We start from the raw sequence: 24987 nt of genomic DNA on the forward strand, positions 1-24987 counted from the left end.
TTTCTAAAGTTAGCATAAAGAAAAAGACACACGTGGAGTCTGGAGGAGTCCCTGTGCAGCTTTCCATCTGCTTTCTCCTTCCCATGAGCAGTCACACAGAGCATCCCCTTGCAATAAAAATACAGCAGCACGTGTGCAATGTTTCTGCCAGGGAAACCTGTTAAGAGACTCAGCAACCAAGGTTTTTATTGTGGGCTGGTCACATAGGCACTTTCTGCTTAGCACATACCAAGACATCAGACTTCCAGAAGGAAAGTAGGTATTCAGCGTGATCCACATTATTTATATAAGCAATTTAGGCACAGTGAGCCACCCTTATCAGTTAGGGAAAGTTTTCTATCAGTGCAGGGAACTGTTTACCAGTAAAGTTTCCTGATGCCAGCCAAGGGCCAACCTTGCAAGCAGGTCTTTCTGAGGATAGTAGTCTTAGGCCTGCTATGTTAACTCTTTCCTGTGTACGTGGGTTGAATGTATAAGAATAGATCAAAATTATAGCATTCTATGATTGATCACATTCAGGTACTGCTTAAGGTGATAAGAGTGAGTTCAAATATATGATTTCCGTTCTGTTTGGGGCATGTAAAAAAATTTTGGGAAGCCTTTTAGGTTATGTCAAAGAGTGACTTAAGCTTAACTTGTAAAGTATTTTTAACAAAATCTTTGATATACTGGCTATTTTTTCCTTTTTTCCTCCTTACACTGTTGGAAATAGTTAACTGAGAGAAGTGTGTTAATTTAAAATTTTGGGTGTCTTTCCTTCCCCACACATTAATTAGGAAATTCACCTTCAAGGAACCATTCTTTAAGAAAGAAGTCCAAGGGAATATTAAAGTTTTGTTCTATGGTTTCACATGAATTTAATTAAAAAACTGAAAGTTAGTTTAAAGTAACAGGCCTCTCCATTTGAGAAGATTTAAAAGCAGATTGATTGTGCTATCTGGGCATAATTCGATTCAGGTAATACTATTTTTCTCCCTTATCAGAAACTGAAGAAATTGCTGTAACCCCTTTGATGTATTTTCCTGCATCAAAAGTAAAAATATGGAAGTCTATTAAGACACCAAAATGTTCACATTGGTTATCTTTTGAGACAGGTTTACATAAGTAATTATTATTTCTTATGGGGTGTTTTGGTTTGATTTTTTTTCTTAATGAAAATATACTATGTTGGAAAAAATAAAAAGTTGGTAGGTTGACAGTGAGAGATTGATACTGCTATGACACCAGGTCTCTGACACCACCTGGCTTCAATTCATTTCTGATGCTAACTACCCCAAGTTAATACCAGATCCCACAAGTTAAGGGCAACATCTTCCTGAAGACTGCCTTCCCTTTAGTAAATCTTAGGGCAACCTATACTGACCAATCAGCTAAATTCAGGGATTCCTGTGACCATCTTGGGTTTGTTAATTTGCTAGAATAATTTCTAGAACTCCCTGAAAGTGCTATACTTACAATTACAGTTTTATTATAAAGGATACAACTCAGGAGCAGCCAAATGAAAAAGATACATAGGACAAAGTCTGGGAGGACCCTGGATAAGGAGCTTCCATTCCCTCACCCCTTGGACTCAGGATATGTCACCTTCCTGGCACATCAAAGTGTTCACCAACCAGGAAGCTCCTTGAGCTCTGGGTTTCTAGAGTTTTATTGGGGTCTTATCATTGGTCAGTTGGTTAAGTTCAGTCTCCAGCCCCTCCTCTCTGAAAGTCTAGAGGATAGGGCTGAAAGTTCCAATCTTCTACTAATATGCTTGGTCTTTCTGGCAACTAAGCCCATCTTGAGTCACCTCGTTAGCATAAACTCAGGTGTGCTCAAAATGGACTTCTTGTAAATAACAAAAGAACACTCCATCACTCACGCCTTTTAGAGATCTGTGCTTCCAACAGAGGACAAAGACCAAATTTATATTATACATTTTTATATTTTATCTCTAGTTTTGTAAAGTTTTTTGTTATGAGGAGCGCAAATGATAGATCCAATGAGGGGATGATAATTTGCAAGGTTATAAGGGATCGTGAGCAGTAAGGGAGGTAAGAATTTTACTGGAAACCCACCAAAGGAACAGGTGAGTGGCTGTGCCTCTCTGGCATGGTAACTAGAAGGCCACCAGGAAATGGAGGCATCAGGAGAAACCTTTTATGGGTTTGTTTCTATTTATGGGCCATGTTCTGCTCTTTTTTTTTTTTTTTGGTGGCTTGTGGGATCTTAGTTCCCCAACTAGGGATCAAACCCAGGCCTTTGGCAGTGAAAGCGTGGAGTCCTGACCACTGGACCACCAGGGATTTCCCCTGTTCTGCATTTCTGCTCTATCATTACCTTACCTCTGATTGTTTTGCTCTTTCTTTTGACCTTTTATATCCTTCTCTACACTTCTGCTTACTCATAGTTTATGCTTTTACATGAATCCTTAGAGATCCAGTTCTATCTCTCACTTCGTTATGCATATTTAAAACTTGAGTGCATGTAAATTGTCAGCCTGTCATCCTGACTGGCTCTTTCCTAGGCTAGGTTGGGAATTAACAGTAGTAGACTCAGAAGACTACTACTGCAGAGAAGTTTCACTTAGGAGCCAAGGGAAGAGAGGCTTATTACAATGGAAAGCACTTCTAAAACAACATTAAAATGTTTCTTTTTAAAGAGTGCTTAAAACATTAAGGATATCAGTGCTTTTCCTAATACCAAAAGCAAAATTCTTAATATGGAAGATTGATAAATGTCATGATATAAAATTTAATCGAGTTTAATGTATTAAAAAATGTTTGGATTTACTGTTAGAAAGGAATTCTAAATCTCAAGGCTAAATCAGTATATTTATGTATATTTTCTTATTCTGTCAAAATCTTGCAATCCTTAATTAATTTTTTTTTTTTAAGTGGAAAGGATTTACTTTTTTCTCTCTCCCAATTGTTTGGTTATTCTATTTGTTAATCCATTCTTTGCTCACTGATTTGTAAACACATCTTTATCTTTCTGTGTCTTCAAACATAGAAGCCATAAAATGATTCATAAGCGCAGCTAACATAATAAAATGCTTCATGTCAAAAACACTAAATGAAGTCAAAAGAAAATGAGAAATTGGAAAATATATGCAACATGTATTACTTAGTGCTAATCTCCATTAATGTATAAAAAGATTCTAAATAAAATCAAAAGACCACAGTTTAAAATGAGCAGTGGGCATGAACAGAGACAGTTCACAGAAAAACAACACTTAAACCTATGAAAGAATGCTCAAGCTCATAAGAAATGCAAAACAAAACTACAGAGAAAGTTAATACTTGAGAACTTTGCTGGAAGGACTATGGGAAAACTGGCATTTATAGAATGTTTGTTAGAGTACAAAATAGTATAATACTTATGGAGGGCACTTTGGAGATATTTATCAAAACTATAATTGCCTTTATTCTTTGATCCAGTGATCCTGTGTATCTGCACATGTGAAACAAATTGCATATGTAACATTGCAGACAGTTTTATAATAGTAAAAGATTGGAAACAACCCAGGAGCCCATGAGTGTGGAATACTAGGTTGCTGTAAAAACACATGAGGAAGCAGTCTCTGCAGTGATATATTGTTAAGTGAAAAAGTGAAATGGACAATGTTCACTTATGTTAAAAAAAATAACAGATTATATAAAAGTGGTTACCTGTAGGTGTTGGGAGAATGGGGCAGGTGTATCCAGGGATGAGAACAAGAATTTTCTATATATAATTTTTTATATAGAGAGGGGGAAGGTAGCAGAATTGATAGGTTTGGAAGGTTCTGGTGACAAGATACACCTTTAATTTTTACTGTAATGTTTTATATATTGTGTATATTTCTAAGGTATATTGTGTTCGCTGATCTGTTGATTTCTTTTACATGCTAGTCTTTATGTGTTTTTTTTGTTTTTTTAATCTTTTTTTACATCTTTATTGGAGTATAATTGCTTTACAATGGTGTGTTAGTTTCTGCTTTATAACAAAGTGAATCAGTTATACATATACATATGTTCCCATATCTCTTCTCTCTTGCGTCTCCCTCCATCCCACCCTCCCTAGGTGGTCAGAAAGCACCGAGCTGATCTCCCTGTGCTATGCGGCTGCTTCCCACTAGCTGTCTTACGCTTGGAAGTGTATATATGTCCATGCCACTCTCTCACTCTGTCACAGCTTACCCTTCCCCCTCTGTCATACAGAGTGAAGTAAGTCAGAAAGAGAAAGACAAATACCGTATGCTAACACATATATATGGAATCTAAGAAAAAAAAAAGGTCATGAAGAACCTAGGGGCAAGATGGGAATAAAGACACAGACCTACTAGAGAGTGGACTTGAGGATAAACTATGTTTTAATAAGAGGTTTTCTTTTTTTTAAAAAAAAGCTATGTTCACTCATTTTTCCTCTTGATAAGCTTTTTATTCAACTTGTATACATTAAATGCCTCCTGTACCATGCATGGGTACTGTACATAATTTATACATACAGTAGGTTCTAGGTTTTCTCTGGGAGATCAATAAGCTAGGGGAAGTATAATAGAGTTAAGTACGAGGTACGTAGGAAGGAAGGTTACCTAACAGTAGAGGTGATAGGAGGGGAGAGGAGGAGGACTTTGCAACATTGGACTTCAGGGGAATTTTATCACCAAAGCTGTACCCTAAGGCAGAACCCATATTTGGGGCCAAGTAACCAAGCTAACATTGGTAGATCTTGTTCTCTGAAGGACTTTTGGTATTTTTACAGTGGACTTAGCCACCATATATATCAATATATTGCCACCAAGGGGCTTAAATTCCAATTATTAGAGGTTCCAAGGGACCTACTTTTGTCCATTAGGTGTTCTTTCTAAAATTTTTGTAATTCTGGGTCAGGAATCATGTCAGTCATAAATGCAGCCTTTTTCATGATGTCTCTAGATAAATTTTGTCATTTTTTAGTTTCACGTTGTTGATCATCACCCATTCCTTTCTCTTGGAATCATGATACCTTGGTACCCTGGCATAATTTACAATTGTTTTTCACTTTGTAGAAACTTAAAAATCTGTTGAAGTAGTGTTAAGTGTCTGGCTTAAGTTCTGCTTGGGGGGTTCCTTTGACCCAGAATGTTCCCTCTGATGTTAGACCAAATATTGTGATCAAGCCCAAGGGGTCAGTATATCTTATAGTAACTTTAGTGACTGATCTATAATTGGTAGTTTGATACTTTGTCAGCTCTATTATTTTCTAGTTGAGAGATTACATGATGTCTGTCAGTACCTGGGATTGAATAGTTGGCATATCATATTATACAAGCATTGCACCCTGGGTCTGAAATTACATTGTAATGTAGGGTGTAGACATATCTACTTCCAACAAGTTGTATGAACATCTTTAAAACCAATGAATTTCTACCGAAGTCATGGAACTCAAAGGTATATTGTAGAATTTATAGGAGTCTGCTGAGCATTAACACTTGCAACGCAGGTTAGGTTGAATATCATAAGGTGGCCTGCCGTCTTGCATTGGTGTATTTCCCTATAACCCCTGATTGATTGGCAGCCTAGTGGCAATTTGGTTGTTGCTGCTGATATGTAAGCTCTTTGCTGATATATACAGGGTTTGTGTCTTTGTAGACCAAGCATTTTTATCCTTTTAGAATGCTGTGATTCCATCTCTTAAAACTGCCTGGCACTTAGTAGGTGCTCATTAAATGTTGAATAAACATTGGTATGAATATAATACCAATATGTCTACAATACCATATGTGTCATCCCCTAAATGCAAACAGTGTGTTACATGTCATTTATATTTTTCTGTATCTTGTACACTTGTTCTGAGGTACTTGCACTAGTAATTTTGTATGATTTGAGTAAAGAGAATATGCACATTTAATAATTTGATTCATTAGGTTGCTAGATTGCCCTTTGAAAATGTTCCAGTTTTACTGTCACTCACAGATTATAATAGTTTTTTTCAAAAAACAATGATACATGCAAATAGTAAATAGTTCAGTTTGTACTAAAGTGGATATAGTTAAAAGTTGCCTTTCCACCCCTGGTTTCTAATCCTCAATCTTCCTTCTTCCCAGATATAAGTACTGTTACTAATTTCATGTGTAATTTTTCAGAGGGAGTCTCTGCATATATAAGTTGATACTCTTGTTATAAAGTCAGCATATTGTAGAAACAATAGCCTGATAAAAATAGATCTGTGGACCAGTCTCTGACAGTGATATACAGTTGATCCTTGAACAACAGGGGTTTGAACTGCCAGGGCCCACTTATATACGAGTATTCAGTTTTTCAATAAATACGTTCTATACTACACCATCCCGAGTTGGTTGAATCCTTGGATGTGGAACCCCAGGTATGGAGGGCTGACTGTAAAGTTGTGTGTGGAGTTTTGACTGCGTGGGGGGGTCAGCACCCCTAACCCTAGCGGTGTTCAAGGGTCAAGTGTATAAGCAAATAACCTAAATATAAACTTCGTGAGAAGGATCCAGAAGCATATTCATGACTAGTATATAAGCAAGTAGTGTTCATGCCAGCCATGCAAGGATGATTCAATTTTAGGAAATCTGTGAATATAAGTACCACATGGTTAGGCCAGAGGGAGAAAACATCACATGAGCTGCCCTACAAGTTGAACTTTTTAGTATTTTTATAATTTAATCAAAATCATTGTTCCATTTAGATCTTATTTTGATGTCAGTAGTCATATAATGATCTCACATTCTATTTTAAAAGGCTAGCCAATTGCCCAGTACTATTTATTGAAAATTCATCTTTTCCTCACTCATTTAAAATTACATCTTGTCAAATACTAGATTTCATAATTTATTTGGGTCTGCTTCTGGACTCATTGGTGTGTGAGTCCATTAACTGTCTTTTCTGTGACAGTATGGAATTATTTTGATTGTGTAAGATGTTACTATTTGCTGTGCCCACTTGCTGCCTGTCCATACTTAGCTTCATTTATTTGACACCATTCCATATACTCTAAATTTCTTGGTTCTACATAATATTTGTGTCAATAACTGTTCATCATGGCTCTTGACTTTCCCACTTTAACAATTTACTAGAGTAGTCTCCATCTGAATTTTTTTCATTATTCTATTTTGTGTCAGTTCTACACAGGGTTTTTGTTTTTCCCAGCTGCTTTTATACTTTTTTTTCCTGCCAGGTGTACCGTAAAGATGTATGGTGTATATATATATACATGGGCTTTATAACAGGAAATTTTACATGTTAAAATTAATATACAGGGTGATTTTAATCAGCATACACATAGCATAATAGAAGAGCTAAAGCAGAAAAAGTAATATTTCATGATCTGTGCTTCCTTGCATGCCTATTTGCTGCACATTGCTGGTGTTCTTGGTTGAGATAGTCTTATCAAAGTAATATTTATGGGATGTTTCATGACAGCCATATTCAGAGTCCTCTGTCTTGCCTTGTGTCTTTGCATGCCTTAAACAGGACCCCTTGTCATACACAAGTCATTCAATTTTATGTTCTAAAAATTATCAATTTTGGCACTTAACATGTGACTCTGGACTATACATCAGAATATTTGGCTGTTAGTTTGAAATTAAAATTTATGCATAATATAATTTATTTAACAGATTACTTTAAAGCCTTTTGTTCCTTTCACAAATAATGGTGAAGTGAAAACATGATCCATATTTCCTTGTGTGAGTATTTTTATATGATTTCTATATGATGGTATCTTTGCAAAAGTTGGAAAAATATGAACAATTTTTATTAAAGTTCTTCTCAGTTGCCCATCTAGAAATGTTTTACTTAACCATTTTTATAGTTGCTTAATTAATTTTCTTCAAAATACAAGGCTGTGGATTGTTTAACCTGTATTTTAGCACAATATCACAAAACAGGTTATCCCCAAATTTTCCTTGCACATCAGGGGCCTCAACAAGGTTATTATAAACTTGATTCAATTTCCTTTATTGAATTTGTAATAAGTCTAATTTTTAGTACATGGAAAGATCAAAATGTGTGGTGACCTATTTATAGAGTAAAATTTGGGGGGATGTGGATGTCATCATTCGGTTATTTTTTTTTAAATAAACTTTTTGTTTTTAGAACAGTTTTTGGTGTACACAAATTTACAAAGAGTTCTCATATATGCCCCACTCAGGGTCCCCTATATTAACATTTTATGTCAGTTACTATGGTACATTTGTCACATTCCCTCTCTCCTTAACCCCTGGTAACCTCTAAATATAATTTTGGTCTCTGTGAATTTTCCTATTATGGGTACCTCATATAATTGGAACAGTATAATATGTGTCCTTTCGTGTATGGTTTATTTTACTTAGCATATCTTCAAGGTTTATCAGTGTTGCATGTACCAGAACTTCATTGCTTTTTTTTTATGGCCAAATGATATTTCATTGTGTGTGTATGTATGTATCACACTTTATTTATGCATTCAGTTTGTTTATATGACACATTTTGTTTTTATACAACATATATTAGTATATATTTGTTTATATATACACTTTGTTTATAAAACACATTTTGTTTATTGTCTAGTGGATAGCCCTGCTCTACAACATGCATGTAATGTTTTGGGTTAATTGTTTCTACATTTTATTAAGCTAATTAAATTGCTCATAGTAAACTGTACAGTAGAGAATTATTTAACTCTTGCAATAAAAATCTTGAAATTGGCTCTGTAGTATTAAGATAAAACTTTGGTCTGCTGAAATTATGAGGCATCTATATTAATATCAGCACAGGCTATCCAAAAATTAACAAAATATTTTCCAATTTTAGTTGAGATACCTTTGGCATCAATGTCTATTTTCCTTGATTAAAATTGAACAGTAATACTAATTGGGTAAATAGTTTTATGTGATTTAAAATGTATTTTTCTTTTAGCTATAATTTTTAATATAGGTCAGTATTTTGTGTAGAATTGCTGTCTATTTCCTGAACATTTGCTCTTTACTTTCCTTTTCTCCTTATTCTCTTCATATTTTCTGAGGACGTTTAGTCAATTTCTTTAGGGAGGAATAAGTTCAAATCTATGTATCTATCACTCAAAGAATCATTTTCTTTCCCCCATTATACAATGTATTAAAAAATTATAAAAGGCATAGGTATTAATTGTAAAAAATTGAAGTAAAAAAGCATAGCACAATTAAAAGAAGAATATTCAGAACCACTCAGATTTTTGGTACATTTCTTTTTAGTATATGTATGTATACTGATAACATTTTTAGATGGCTCTTAAATTAACGAAAACATTTTCCTGTCTTTAAATATGAATACACACTAATCTCATTTGGACCGTGATTTTTTGGTATAACATCTCCCTCTTTTTTAGACATTAGAATTATTTTAAGTATTTTTAAAAATAAAATTTGAACATATCAGTACAGTTAACATACTTACAGAAACATCTTTGTGTACGTATGTCCCTGATAATTTCTTTTATTATAAACTTGTTAGAGACGCGATTATTTTTTGTTTGTTTTGCACCTCTTGATTAGCTGATGTGAAGACAGTTAAGTGTAAAGTAATTAGACCCACATTCAATAAGCAAATGTTGTCCATACATCCCTACATCCCTTCACACTTAATTTATTGTCTCACCTCTGACAGACATACTCATTCTGTGCCCTGCTGTCATCCACCATCCTTTACCTTCCTCTTTCAGTTCTATGTTATGAGATGCCTCTGTTCCTTTCACTTTCACTAGTTGATAACACTTTTAATGGTTGAAATATTATTTTAACCTTTTAATCTGTTTTCCTAGCACTTTCTACCAAATACAACTATTCCTTCTCATTTAAATACCTCTTAATCATATCTATTTGTTCTATTACAGACAGCAGTCGGTTTTATACAATATCCTTTTTCTTTTATAATAGTCTTTTGATAACAATAGTTCACATTAACTGAGCACATAGTAAGTGTTACACACTGTTCTTTCACTTTTTTTTTTTTTTTTTGTAGTACTCCGGCCTCTCACTGTTGTGGCCTCTCCCGTTGCGGAGCACAGGCTCCGGACGCGCAGGCTCAGCAGCCATGGCTCACGGGCCTAGCCACTCCACAGCATGTGGTATCTTCCCGGACCGGGGCACGAACCCATGTCCCCTGTATCGGCAGGCGGACTCTCAACCACTGCGCCACCAGGGAAGCCCTACACACTGTTCTATGTGTGCTTTGACTCAGTTTTAATGGTCAGGAAGTAAATTCTAATATTATCCCTTGTTTTCTTCAGCTGCCGTAATTGAGGTCAGTTAAACTCAGTAACCTTGCTCCCGAAATGTCACAGAGCAATTCAAGCAGTTCATCCCCAGAGTCTCTGCTCTGTAGGTTCTCTCTCATTATCTTTTTATCAATGATGCTCTAGTTGGAGGTAAATTGAGGTCCTTTTCAATGTCCAGGGGTAACTGTGCTCCTAGGAAGATCAGGAACTCTTTAAGATTTGCCCTTTTTTTTAAGTTTAAATGCTGGACCAGCAAAGTAGAGGCAATCATTAGAGTATATAGGATAGGTGTGTTAGGATTAACTGGGGTACCTTTCTAATAGAACACCTGGATATGACCCTTATCTCCACATCTGGTTTTCAAACACACAATTGAACCATACAGAAAAGACCTTTTAATAAAGGCCATTTCCTCCCAAGGTTGGTTCATTTTAGAGATAGCCAAACCTAGAATTGTTCTAATTGCTTCTACTTGATATAATAATCTCACCAACTCTGGTGTTAGTATCATTTTTATTACATTTCAAAGACAGGTTATCAAACCAAGAGAAGTTCAAAACTCATCCAAGCATGGCCAGACAGTAAATTGTAGACTCCCTTTTTGAACCCATGTCTTATGATGGAAGAACCTAATCTCTTAATTGCCCCAGGATACTACAGTGTCATCTTTGGACTTTCTTAATTACCCTTGACCTCTCTGGTATTTCCTCTTGTGATGTCTCCATCCTAACAACCTTTATTATACACATGTTTTCGTGATTTAACCACACTCCATGGAAGAAGCATTTTAAAAAAAATTTTTATTGGAGTATAGTTGATTTACAATGTTGTGTTAGTTTCAGGTGTACAGCAAAGTGAATCAATTATACATATGCATATATCCACTCTTTTTTAGATTCTTTTTCCGTATAGGTCATTACAAGAGTATTGAGTAGAGTTCCCTGTGCTGTACAGTAGGTCCTTATTAGTTCTCTATTTTATATATAGTAGCGTGTATATGTCAATTCCAATCTCCCAATTTATCCCTCCCCCGCCACCCTGAAGAAGCACTTTAGAATGAGACTTGTTCCAAATTACTCAGTTGATTTCCCAAGTAGAGATCTGCCTTTTGGTTCCTTTATCTGGCTACCAGGATAGAGAGATTCCTGGGAGCCAACCTGCTATCAAGTCAACTGTTTTACCCCAGATGTTTCTGTCCAGGTTCAACCTTGGAAATTCAGGCTCCTCAATCTTCAGGTCTTCATCCTCCATTTGACTTTCCATCTCGTCCACGGAGGATTGCTGAGTTAAGTCAGGTGAGCGATCATTCCATCTCATTATCTTTCATGTTGTTGGGACAAGGGCTGTCTTTCTGTCAGAGGGGGGAAGTTTTATTCCTTTAAACTACAGAATAATTTATAAACTATAATGCATAGTCCAATTGGTTGGTTTTAAAGAAAATCCATTAAAAACAGAGCTTTGCTGTGCCTAAACTGAATATCTGTCTGTGTTCCTATTGATTATTACCTACCATGGGCCTTGCAGATATGCTCTTCCCCACATCCTCTGATAAGTAAATTATAATTGGTGTACATATCATGTACATTGTATAGATAATCAGAGTGTGAATTGGAGAGAAAATAATTTTAACAAGATCAGAATGCTTTTTAAGTTACAGTTTGAATTTGAAGGCTCTGCTGTTTGTGGCATTTTACATTCCAAGGAAAGCTTTGAATTGTTTGGGATTCAGTTAACTCACATTTCTCAAAGGAAGAGAAGCATGGCTAACCTTCACACCTGTGAAAATTTCCCCATATTTGCTTGGGAACAGATGACCCGTATGCACTTATATATTTGTCTAAGGGATACATGTGGTTTCTCAGCAGTTAAACCTTCATTCAACTGAAGTGCAGTTAGCCTTCCCCAACAGGGCGGTTTTTTCTCAATAAGTTTTCTTTTTTAATAGGAAAGAAAACGGTCGTGCACAGAGGGAGAATTGATCACCGTCTGTTCTTCAAAGACACTTCTGTGGCAGTTGTTGGGGCTACTAGTGCTCACTGCCCTGACAGAGACCTGCTTCGACAGGGTAGGAGGAGGGTGGGCTTTGGGTGTCAGACCTGCATCTCCACTGTTAACTACAGCCCTTTTGAAAGTCAGGCTTTACTCCTTTTCCAGGGACTCCTTTGGGATTGAGAAGCTTTCTTTCTATTTATTGGCCTTCAGCCTTGACTTGGCCTTGAAGTTTCTGAATTTCTAGCTCACAAGTTTTTTCAGGTTGAAGTTAAATATACTTAATTCACACACGTGTGAGTCATTTCAGTTGTAATGTGCGCAAGTCCTTAGACCAGGCACAGTTTCTTACCTGGCCACATGGCCCTAGTGAGAATAGCATCCCTGTGTCAGGGCTGAAACAGCGAAGCAAAGTGACTGATAGACCCAGATCGCTGGAGCCCAGATTCAGAAGCAACTAACATTTATTGGGTAATTCCTGTGTGTTAGACACTGTTCATGTATTAAAGCATTTAATACAGCAACCCTTTCCTTTAGGTTCTGTGAGTAGTCTTATCCAGATTTTACAGATGGGGTAATTACAGCTTACACAGTCTAGATGACCTGTCAAGGGTCACACAGCAAGTCATTTGCAAAGCAGGGATTTGTACCCAGGTGATCATACTGCAGGGTCTACACTCTTAGCCACTACATCAAGGCCCCTCATCGATTGCTGTTTCACTCTCCTTCCCCTGGCATGTGCAGTTATTCCTTCTTGCCCCCTTTCATTTATCTGAGTCTAATACTCTCTCTCTCTTTTTTTTTTAAATCATCCTTCTCACCTCCACCTTCTCCAGCCCTTCATATTCAGAGTTTAACCACCTGGCTGGGAAAGCTGGCAGGCTTATACAATAAATAAATCCTCATAAAATTCTCAGCAAAGCAGATGGGGGTGAGTGTGGGGTCATTTATCCTTCTTTTGGAATATAAATGGGGTATGGGGTGTAGGGATCGTGGTCTTTTGGTATCATTGTCTCCTGGGAGCTCGGGAGCATCAGTGGTTCAGCTAGAGTGGTGTGCTGGCTTTTTGGGGTCCATGTTGAGCCAGACAAGTGAGGGGCTTTGTGGAGTCACTGAAGAATGAGTTATGTGCCCCTTGGTGCCTCTTGGTGTCTTTCATTTGTCTCATTTTAAGACTTCTCCTTTTACCTTTAAAATGGTAGTTGTGTGTGGTGGGCTTACTTGTTGAAGGCTTCTGTTTTTAGACTCTAGCTTATTCTCTGTGCCTTACCTCCCTGCTTCTGCCTTTGAGGCTTTAACCCCAGGTGACTGAGCTAGTTTGGTAGCAGCTTGACTGTTAAGTAAATGAGTGTTCACAAAAGGAGGAATTTTGAACTGACCTACTAAGAGGGTGGGCAGGGCAATTTAGGGAGTCCTTTGTAGGTTTCCCCCCATTAATCTTTAGCCTTGTACCATATCACTAGTGAGCTCTCATTTCACAGTGCCTATGAGTTCGTCTGTCTAGGAAGTCACTTATTTTACCCTGGCCCCTAAGGAATGCCAAATATCAGGAACTGTAATCACTTACACTTACCCTGCTGTTGGATGCCTAATGTCCCCTCACACCAAACTGTAACATAGCTTGAGGCAGAATCTGGGAAGTGCCTTTAGGTCCAAGGAGCAGGGTGGTAGGATGAAGACTCACTTGGCATTATTAGACTTTGCCATGGTTGACAACCTGCTGCTGCATCAGAAGAACTGGTGCATCTCAGAAGATGTTTGAGATTGAGTACTTTGGGGCCACTGCTAACACCAGAGCTGTCCTGGGGTGGACAGTGCCGCTCCTGAGCCTCAAGGAAAGGGGTGTGTGGTTAAGAGAGAGAATACAAATCCATATTCTATAGAGTATTAGAGCTGAATAGACTAATTGCCTGATTAGGCCCTATCAGTTTCTGTGTGTGAACACTGAGATCCGTGGGTTGGGTGTGGGTGGCTTGTCTGGCCCAGGATAGATTGAAAACTCAAGGAAACTGCATGAGCCCTTCTAGTACTTTTGCTTTTGGTATTTAAGGGATTTTAGAGTCTTGGCTTAAGAGGGAAGTAGGGAGTAAGGTGTGGGATAGTCAGCATTTCCTGTCATACAGGTTGATGCTATTAGGAGTCCTGTTTGAGAGTTATTAGGTAAGGGAGATAGGTAGGGCTGAGGGCCTGAGGGCTTGGGGCAAGAAGGGAAGAAGGGAAGGGATGGAAGATCCATCTGGAATCGGTTTCAAAGAAGAAAGACTGCATAGTGCTTTGAAGAAATCAAACATCAGTCCAAGAAGACATGTGATCGCAGCAGCTATCTTCACATCACCCCATCTCCTTGGCAGGGCTCAGCCTAACCTCTGCCCCCTTAATGCCCATCCTGGTTCTGTGTGTTTTGGAGCCCAGCGATTGTTTATGCTCTGGGTAAGCTCAAGCACTGGGAGAGGGACCACTTGTGGCTGTCATTTAGGCCACGAAAGCAGCAGGGAAGGGATGGTTTCCTGTGGAATGGGGATGTGGTGTCAAGCTGATGAGCAGCAGAGGAGCTATTTGGGGCAGCATGGAGGGAAGGATGCATATCCTGTAGGAATCAGGGGACACAGGATTTTGTCACCTATCAAGTGCCCTCAGTCGGGGATGGCTGCAGCTCTATCACACAACCCTATCAAGCAGGCACTGTAGTTATTAGCAGTGACTTTGAAAAAAATTATTCTTTTGCCTCTTCTCTCTCTCACTCCCAAGCTGCTCAGTATGTTGAAAATGGAGTCCAGGGACCATCGTCTTTATATAGAAAGTTCCAACTTGAGATGCCTTTATTATTACATCCAAGAATCCTCTCCACTCTTTCCCTGGCTTCTCATACCTGTGGGATTGATGGGCCAGCCTGTGTCCTACCAGTGTTTCCTGAGTATTTATCACTGTTCAATTTGGGGGTTAATGGGAGAAGGATGGCGGAACTACGATGGATAATCAAGTGTGTTAAGATCTTAAAGATTTTCTGTGGATTTCGACGTGCCTCAAAGAACCTTCCTGTCCGGTAAGTACAGGATAGTTGAGCAACATACATAACTACAGACATTAGATTGTAGGCCATCTGATTCAGTAATTTGACTTGAAGCACTTCCTAGTTTGCATGTTTTACACTTGAGGATAAGGTTAAGAGAAGTTAACCTATTGAGAAGTTTTAGTTGCTGCTGGAACTATGTTCACTTAATACAGGACGCCAGTATTCTTCAAAGATGAGAGTTCCTCTGTAGGACAATAGGAAGAACACGCAACATTTGTTCCCCAAGGAATAGTACACCATGGTAGACAAGGTTCTGGGTCCCCTGAGGGGTCTCCAATCATAGTATTGCTGAAATTCCAGCTGTCCTTTGGGATGGGATGTCTTTGGCTTAGCTGTACTTTTTACTGGCTTCTGCTTATCAGGACCAGAAGGCTGTCCAGACAGATGCTGCTATGATGAACTCTTGGTGTTCATCTCAGGAACTCACTGCCCTTACAGCCTTTTAACTAAGTGCAGTAGTTCAGCATGTGCTCTAGAGTTAGGAGGTCTTAGATGAGACTCCAAAATAAAAGATTTAAGAAATCCCATACCTTATGTTAGGACCAGGGCACGTGTTCAAGGATGTAGTGAGATGGTTTTTTGTTTGTTTATTTATTTTTAACATCTTTATTGGAGTATAATTGCTTTACAATGGTGTGTTAGTTTCTGCTTTATAACAAAGTGAATCAGTTATACATATACGTATGTTCCCATATCTCTTCCCTCTCGCGTCTCCCTCCCTCCCACCCTCCCTATCCCACCCCTCTAGGTGGTCACAAAGCACCAAGCTGATCTCCCTGTGCTATGCGGCTGCTTCCCACTTAGCTATCTATTTTACGTTTGGTAGTGTATATATGTCCATGCCACTCTTACTGAGATGGTTTTTAACCAGAAGGATGGTTGCGGGTATTGACCTCAAGAATAATCTGGAGCAGGTTTGCGATGAAGAGAACAAAGATTACCCCTGCTTTCATCGGGAGGAGGAATGAGCCTGATGCCTTTTGTTTGTGGTATACTTAGCCCATAGAGCTTTGTGATGCCTACATTGATATAGGCAATCTTTGATCACTGCCAGAATGGCCAGTGCACTTTGCATTTATTACCCTGTATTGAGTTACTCATCCTTTGGATGAGTTGCTTTCGGTGCTTAGTTTCTGAGCTTCCTTTGCACTTCCTGGTTCACATCTCAAACGCATATTAAGAGCAGTCAAGAAAGGAAAGATTTTGTTTATTTCAACCTTTAAAAGTGACATACTGGCAGAGATGGGAATAAAACCAGCTTCTGAATCATCAGTTTCAGATTCCAGCACAAAAAAGTTGGCATTTTTAAGTGAAAAGCGTATGGTTTTATACATGTGGGAACTACAAACTGAGCATGCTTTCCACAAGAAGGGGGGAATAAATACTTTTTAATGTGTCCTTGGAGTATGGGTGGGACTCATGAATATACTTCCCTGCTTGGCTGTTTTATTGATTTGAAGGAGTCCCATGCAGCGGCACAAAAGATCTCTCATCGTTGGAAGTTAAGGTTAGTTCACCTTTGCTGCTCCCTCTCTACGTTGCACTGGAGTGTGTGAAGTAGAAATGTAGGTCTCATAGTTTGTCCTAGACCCCACCCATACAAAGGCCCTTTTCTAGAACCTCTTAGCATATTGTGAAGTGCCTCGCATCATGCACCCCCAGTACTAAGAAGAAATCAGAATTGCCTAATGACAGCATTGGTCAAAGTGTCCCTGAAAGTGAACTAGGAAGCAAAACTTCAGATAGGAGTTTGCCATCGCTGTCAGTAAATATGCAACAATCTTTTAGGTGGTGAAATTCTTTAATGCCTAGTTAGTAATAGTGCCTATCTTCAACAAACTTGCTATCTGAAAATATTCTAATATAATTTTGTCACCCATAGTGTCCCCCTGCTCTTTGGGAATCATGTTTGCAATAGATTCTCCACTCATTGGCTTTAAGGGCAGTTTTCCTGTAAGTGGACAAGAAGCTGTTGTATACTGCTAGCACTTTTTGTCCTAGCCACCTGGGGTTCTGGGACTTTGTGGTCCTCAAATATTCCCTGATGGGCTGGGTTGTATTTTCCCAGATAATCTCTGTTAATACTATTAGTAGACATTACTATTCCTTTCAAGCATTCTACTGCCTAGGACATGTTACTTGAATTTTCATTAAGTTAAGGTTATTCGGACAATTCCCTACATTGGTAGTGCAGGTGAGCTTTCTTAGTTTTTCAAGAAATGCCTTTAAAATATTTGGTTCTTTGAAAGCATGTAAGTGCCTAACTCCTCTTCTAGTTGTCTGTCTCCTAAGTATGCTCCTGTAGATGCTTTGTTGCATTGTAGACAGCCACTGCTGGAGAATTGGCTGTCCTGAGACAGGATAAACGTCTTAGACATGGTGCTACTCTATGTTTGTAGTTTAATTGATTCTTCAGATGGAATGTAACACCCAATTGGCAGCTTAAGCTCAGCAAATCTTCCTATGATATGGTTGTAATGAACTTCCAATTTTGGTTTCTCTATGGACAAATTAGCAAGAAAATCAAATGTAATTGCATGACTTATCCTTTGGAAATCTCTGGTGCAGAGCACTGTGTTCCAAAGTTTAGACTTAGTAAAAATTTTAGTAAAATTTTGCTGCTTATTGAAAAACTCATTGTATCTTAAGGTCCTTTATTTCTAGTAACTATATATTCATGCTTACGTGTATGATAAACCGGTCACTGTTTTTTAGGTGCAATATTAATTTACCTGGGTTGCTTCCATCTCGTGCAAACAGGCAATGCAATCAAGTTGTCCAATAAAGTCACAGGTTTGGCATCCGTCTTTGAAATATTGAGCCACTAATTGGAATTTGTAGTGCAATAATGTAGCCATTTGCTATTGGGTCAGTTTTCTATGGGAAGTTTAGTCTTGTCATCACTTTATGGCAGATAATACTGCAAACCTGGATAACTATGCTTTTCCATATTTGTGTCTTTACATTAAGTAGCGTTACTACTGTCATATACCTAAAACGTCAGTCACCTACTTTTTGTTTATGCTGCCAGAGGCTTGCAATGGAGTTCCCCAATTGTCCACTCTGCTTTGCCTCTGCAGAGGTGACATTACAAGTCAACGTCTCAGGGTCTCTTCCAGTTGCATTTCATTAGGATCCCTTGATTCTATACCAATACAATAAGGCTTTTTAAAAAAGTTTGCTAGGTATCCTTAGGTGCCTATTTACTTTTTTAGGGAGTCAATTTTGTCTGAATATTTGGCAATGTTAAGTAGGATCCCACTGCCAATCATATCTTTCACGAGCCTTGACGAATTTGGTGCTGTGTTTTTGTGTTTTGGACAGAAGACCCATTACCATGGATCTTACGTAGATTTCATTTGTCTTTACAGTGTTGTCTTTTATAAGCTATTAGATGAATTTTAAGAAAATTACTCTTAGTAATGCACTGCTTGCAGCGTTGGAAACCAGCAAGTCAGTAATAAAGGCATTTGGTGGTGAAACATTTTTAATTAAATTGTATGTCTGCTCTTGATCCTTTATGCTGAACGTTTCATGAATGTATTTGATTTATCACCATTATCATTTGCAAATAATTTTACAATATCACTCTCTAACGCACTGATAGCATGTGTTTATCCGGGCATATTTCTAAATGTTAGATTTGGTACTGTCTCAGAGTTAGGTGATGCTCTGTACTAAATTTACCCACACTGCTATTTAACAGGTGACGAGCTTGCATTCTAAGTTTGGTTCTTGACAGGCCAAAAAGTATACGTAGGTAAATTTAGTCGTAAATATATGCGTCATTCTCTGGGCTCCAATATTTTACAGCCATTGTTTCATTATTAATTCCACTGCCTATTTTTTCCCCCCGGTACGCGGGCCTCTCACTGTTGTGGTCTCTCCCGTTGCGGAGTACAGGCTCCGGACGCGCAGGCTCAGCGGCCATGGCTCATGGGCCCAGCCGCTCCGCGGCATGTGGGATCCTCCCGGACGGGGGCACGAACCCGTGTCCTCTGCATCAGCAGGCGGACTCTTAACCACTGTGCCAGCAGAGAAGCCTCATTCCACTACCTATTAAATCTGCGGTAATAGTGTGGCGTTTTCATGGGTTGTAATGGGTGTTTTCACATTTGTAACTGAACTGTAGAGAAGTTGGAGCTAATCTGAACTTGTAGCCAATTGGTACATGCATCATTACCCTTTGGGAATTTAGACGGTTTGATGTTCATGTGAATGTAGGAAATTAGTGTCATCAGCAGTGCAGTTTAATACCTCTGCTACATAATCAAATATTGAGATTGGTAAGAATTTGGCGCCATCTTGTGGATACAAGATAACCACTATGTTAGCTTTTATGTTGTACCTCATTTGTCCACAGGGCAGCACCCTTTGTGAAATCACTACAGATCAGAAATGCCTCCCCAATTTTCCAGTAACATTACAATCTGGTTCCTCCATTTTGAGTCACTAATATATTTCAGGGTTGTTGTTGAGTGTCTTTTATTGTTAGACATTTAAATACTTTTAAAGAGTAATAGGGTTTTAAGCCCCAATAATTGTGTTTTTTTGGTTGTTAAAGGTATTAATAAGGCTATTTACTGGTACATTTAGTGTCTTATTCAACCATTTACAGTATACCTCCAAAGTTTGTGCATTTCTGAGAACAATTAGCAATGATTGTGGAAATTTTCCACAGCTTGTATTAGTGGTATTGGTTGCATATTTCCCTTCAGGGATTATTACTCTAAATGTAAATGCTCCAGTGATGGTAAGACAACAATAATGTTGTAAGGTTTTTGAGGACATTGAGATTGTCAACTATTGTAGGTTATATATCGCATGTATATCATCTATAGTCTGATTTTCTTGTTTATAGGTCACTTTGATCATGCGATATGTAAAGTAGTAGTCTTGCCAATTACTGTAGATCCTCCATAACATGATAGGAATGAGGTTTTCACTCATAAAAACTCCAAGAAAAGTTCATCCAGATTTTGCATAGTTTAGTGGACAAAGAGGAAACATAACGGAAACTGTTACTCAATTTACCCATAATATGATGCCTTTTGGATATGTTAGGTTCATCATTCTCACAGAAATTTGGTCTCTTCAGTCTCTTCTAGAAATGGAAGTTTGTGAATGAAAACTTCCATTAACATCACAGTCTAATAGTACTAAAGAGCAAAAAATAATTTAGTGTTGATAAAAGCTGTTTATTTGCTTGTAATATCATTAACTTTATCTCCACATTCACTGAGGTGTGTGACCTTTTTAAAGTAGGTCAGTGTAATTATTACGTATATTACAGTGGCTGTTTTTCTTTAATTTTAGGTGTCTTGCCTCCAAATTTATGGAGGGTTTTGTGCCCCTTGTCAGGAAATATTTCAAGGTTTGTTGCCACCTTGTGGACACGAAGTTTTTTTCCCCCCAAGACTCTAGTACCGCATTAGTCCACAACGTGTCGCCCTTTTGAGTGATATTGCATTGCTTGCATCACAAGTATGGTTCTGATTGAGAGTACAGTAAACTGATGACTGTGCAGTGAGCCAAAAATATATTTGAGGAATTTCAAGGGTGTTTGTTTCATTTCTTGATTTTGCCCAGTTACAGGCTCTGGCTTATAAAATTTGACGTTGGTGTTTGTGTGCAGTATAGTGTAGTGCTGATGTATAATTGGTTTAATTCGATATTCCTACTTATTAGCTTTGTCCTGGTTTATCACTAGCAATTTAAAAATTTCACTAGCAAATTAAAAACACATGGATGATGTCTTTATATCAGATAACAAGGACCGTGTTTCTCCTAAAACCAGTTGACCTCACTGGAGTACATTACTCCATATATGAAAAAATGCCTGAGGGAGTGTATTGTTAAAGACTTACTGTGCTATTCCGAAATTTCCAAGTGTTGTTATTTGATATACTTTTATTGTACTATTGTTGCAGTAACTTCAGCTGACTTTTGTCAAACATAACATTGCCCTAGTAAGCACATGCTCTGTGATAATCTGATATGGATACCAAAAAGCATAGTATGTGTTAATGTATTATTGGTTATAATTGTGCTCTGTTTTCCAAATTATTTTAAAAATTATCTAGCATGCATATGTATAATGCAGTGATGAGTGGTGGTTTAATTTTGCTGGTGTTCTCTAGTAACCACTATTGTTTGTTAAACAGTACTTTGAGCTGCATCTCACTTGGTTTCAAAAATTTTTGCTTTTTTTGTCATGGCAAAACTTGTTTAGGGGGTGTGCTTTAGTATTGTCACCTAGGTTGCTCAGTACGTTATAGTGCTTTACATGGAGAACTTTTCATTGTTTACTTTTAGTTCAGTGTTGCTATTTAGATTGGGGTATTCTAATATTGTTAACCATTTAGCCTTTCTTTGCTCCTCCAGTTGACTGCCTGTAATTTTGTTAATTAGCAAAACGTTAGGTATTAGGATCTGCCAACCATGGACTGAGTGGTTCTGGAGGGCCTGTTACTTGCTGTATTGTGAAACCATAGATCCGTGATTTGTTATACTGCCAATGTTAATTTAATCATGTGATCAACAAATGTGTCCCAGAATTTTATCATGGTGAGTGGTCATTGTTTCTGTCTGCTGTCATTACTGGTTGAATAGCATTAATCTAAACCATAGTCACCAAGGTGATTGAAATATATTTGGTAGGTCTTAGGCTTTTTCCACCATTAAGAAAATTTTGTCTTTTTTACTGCCTTGTATTGGTACTGAATTGTCATATTTTCCTACCTGTTACTAAAAATAAATGTCTAGTTGTTGGCTCAGCAATCCCTTTGTATTATAGATGTGGTCCTGCTAAGATTTTTCACCACCTGTGGTCAAATGTACTTTTCTGTTTTGGAGGTTCTTCAGTGACTGTTCTTTACAGTCTTGCCTCTGCTACTTCTCTGCTAGATCATTATTTAGCCCAGCTGTATTACGGGATCTTTTGACTTCATGGTATCACTGGAAAGCTTACATGTCCTAGTGGATGAAAATATTTCAATGGTAAGACTAATCTCCATGTGGTATTTTATTTTATCTCTAATTTTTGCTTATATGTTTATGGGTTATGCCTACACAGATTGGGCAGTTTGATGCTGGCATAATGTTGAAGGACATTTCAGGTTTTGTGTGGACATATTTTCATTCCCTTAGGTATCTACTTAGCATTGCAGTTGCTTTGGAATATGGAAACTCTACATTTAATGTTTTGAGTAATTGACAAACTGCTAAAGTAACTGCAGCATTTTACATTCTCACCAAGAAATTTATGAGGATGTTAATTTAACTCCATTCTCACTTATTTTCTATCTTTTATAATAGCCATCCCAGTAGATGTTAAGTACAGTTGACTCTTGAACAACACAGGGGGTTGGGGGCGCTCATCCTCCTCACAGTGGAAAATCCACATGTAACTTATAGTCAGCCTTCCATACATGCAGTTCCTCCTATCCGAGGTTCCGCATATGCACAGATTGTGTAGTACTGCAGTTTTTACTATTGAAAAAAAATCCACCTGTAAGTGGACCCACACAGTTCCAGCCCATGTTGTTCAAGGGTCATTTGTTTCTTGTATCTCGTGTTTTTGCCTAGTGTTTCTGTGTTGAACAACTTTTCATATGCTGATTGACCATTTGTATTTCTTTGGAGAAATGTCTATTCAAATCCTATGTTCACTGGAATTGAGTTATGTATCGTTTTATATGTTGTTTAGATTTTCATTCAAAATACTAATTCTTTTTGTGATTTCTTCTTTGACCCATTGGTTATTTAGGAGTTTGTTGTTTAATATGCACATATTTGTGAATTTTCCAAATTTCATTCTGTTATTGATTTATAATTTCATCATGGGAGAACATACTTTATATGATTTCAATTCTCTTAAGTTTGTTGAGACTTGTTTCATTTCTTAGCATCTAGTCTGTTCTGGAGAGTGTTCCATGTGCATTTGAGAATAATGTGTATTCTGCAGTTGTGTGGATGTTTTGTAGATGTTTAATAGATCAAGTGGTTATTTTTTTGTTTGTTTTTTTTTTTCAAGTGGTTATTTATAGAGTTGTTCAGGTCTTCTCTTTTCTTGTAGATCTTCTACCTAGTTGTTCTGTTACTGAAACTTATTGCTGAATTATCTATTTCTTTTTCTGTTTCTACCATTTTCTCCTTATTTTTGGTGCTATGTTGTTAGGTACATATATGTTTATAATTATACTTTCCTGATGGATTGATCCTTTGATTGTAATAAAATATCCTTATTCATGTCTAGTAATAATCTTTTCTTAATTGTGTATTTTATTATTAGTATAGCTAACTCCAGCTCTCTTTTGGTTAGTGTTTTTGCCTGGTACGTCTTTTTCTATCCTTTTACTTGTAAACTTTTTGTGTCTTTGAATTTAAACTGTGTCTTGTAGATAAGATATTGGTAGATTATATTTTTTAAATCTGTTGTTCCAAGCTCTGTCTTTTGATTGCATTACTTAAAAATTTTTTTATCTTTAATGTAATTACTGACAAGGTAGGATTGATGTCTGTTTTGCTACTTGTTTTCCATGAGTCTTACTCTTTTTGTTCCTCTGTTCCTGTATTACTACCTTCTTTTATTTTTGTTAAATATTTTAAGCATTTTCTTGTACCACTTAAATTCCCTTTTTTCTTTTATTATATTTATTGAGTTGTTTTTCTCATGGTTGCTCTGATCTTTCAGTTAACAACTTACCTTAAAAGAATTTGTTTCAGATTAATACCAACTTAATTTCAATTGTGTATACAATTTGTTCTGCTATGTCTTTGTTCCCTGTCTTTTCCTTTGTGATGTTATTATTATGTAAATTACATCTGTACATGACGTAAGCATATCAACACAATTTTCTAGTTATTCCTTTATGCTATTGTCTTTAAGTCAGAAATGGGAAGAAAAGTGTTACAAATAAATACAGATTTTTTTGTCTGTTATATTTATTTATGGAGTTATCTTATTGGTGCTCTTTATTTTTCATGTGCATGTGAGTTACTGTCTAATGTCTTTTCATTTCTGCCTGAAGGACTTGATTTTGTATCTCTTGTAGATGGCATGTCTACTAGCACTGAATTATTTTAATTTTTGTTTATCTAGTAATGCTATAATTCTTAATTTATCAAGGATAGTTTTGCTGAACATAGAATTCTCAGTTTACATTCTTTTTCCTTCAGCAGTTTGAATATATCACCCACTGTTTTTTGGTCTCCATGGTTTATGATGAGAAGTCAGCTATAACTTACTGAGGAGCCATTGTACATGATGAGTTGTTTTTCTCTTGCTGCATTCAAGATTCTGAAGTTAGTCATGAGTCTAGATTTGAGTGTCTTTGACTTTATCCTTTTGGGCATACATTGATCTTGCATGTATAGATTAATATTTTTTTCATCAAATTTGGCAAGTTTTAGGCTATTATTTATTCACATATTCTTTGTCCCCTATTCTTCTCCTTTGTTTGACTCTCATTTTGTTTGTTATCTTTACTGAAAGTAATTCTTTTTCATTACCTTATAATAAGAGAACATAAAGCTATGTATAGTATTGGCTTTATGTTATAGTGTTCCTTTTTTACTTGCTAAATTGGCTTGATTGTAATTTACATTTCTTTTTTGACCCAATTGTTATTTACTGTGATGCTTCATGTTGAGGTTTTCTGGTTTGAGCACATATTTCATATATATATGAAGTATATAATATATGTTGAAATATATACATATAA

The 24987-nt window shown here is 37.2% G+C and overlaps 1 long non-coding RNA gene across 27 annotated transcripts in view; it reads left to right on the top strand.

Annotated features, from left to right (window-relative positions):
* Window positions 1-24987, top strand: part of LOC137216365 (uncharacterized) — a 63654-nt gene that overhangs the window by 27349 nt on the left and 11318 nt on the right. For 9 of the 27 annotated variants that reach the window (XR_010939738.1, XR_010939727.1, XR_010939717.1 and 6 more), the window contains exons 5-7: window positions 11401-11495; window positions 12146-12265; window positions 13026-24568. The exons of 1 other annotated variant lie outside the window; for it this stretch is intronic. This is a non-coding gene — a long non-coding RNA (uncharacterized lncRNA). Of the gene's footprint in view, window positions 1-9944; window positions 11496-12145; window positions 12266-13025; window positions 24569-24987 lie in introns of all 27 variants that reach the window. 17 more of the 27 variants (XR_010939726.1, XR_010939729.1, XR_010939721.1 and 14 more) reach the window with 17 other exon arrangements.

This window comes from Pseudorca crassidens, chromosome X (assembly GCF_039906515.1).
Source record: "Pseudorca crassidens isolate mPseCra1 chromosome X, mPseCra1.hap1, whole genome shotgun sequence".
Classification (NCBI taxonomy): Eukaryota; Metazoa; Chordata; class Mammalia; order Artiodactyla; family Delphinidae; genus Pseudorca; species Pseudorca crassidens.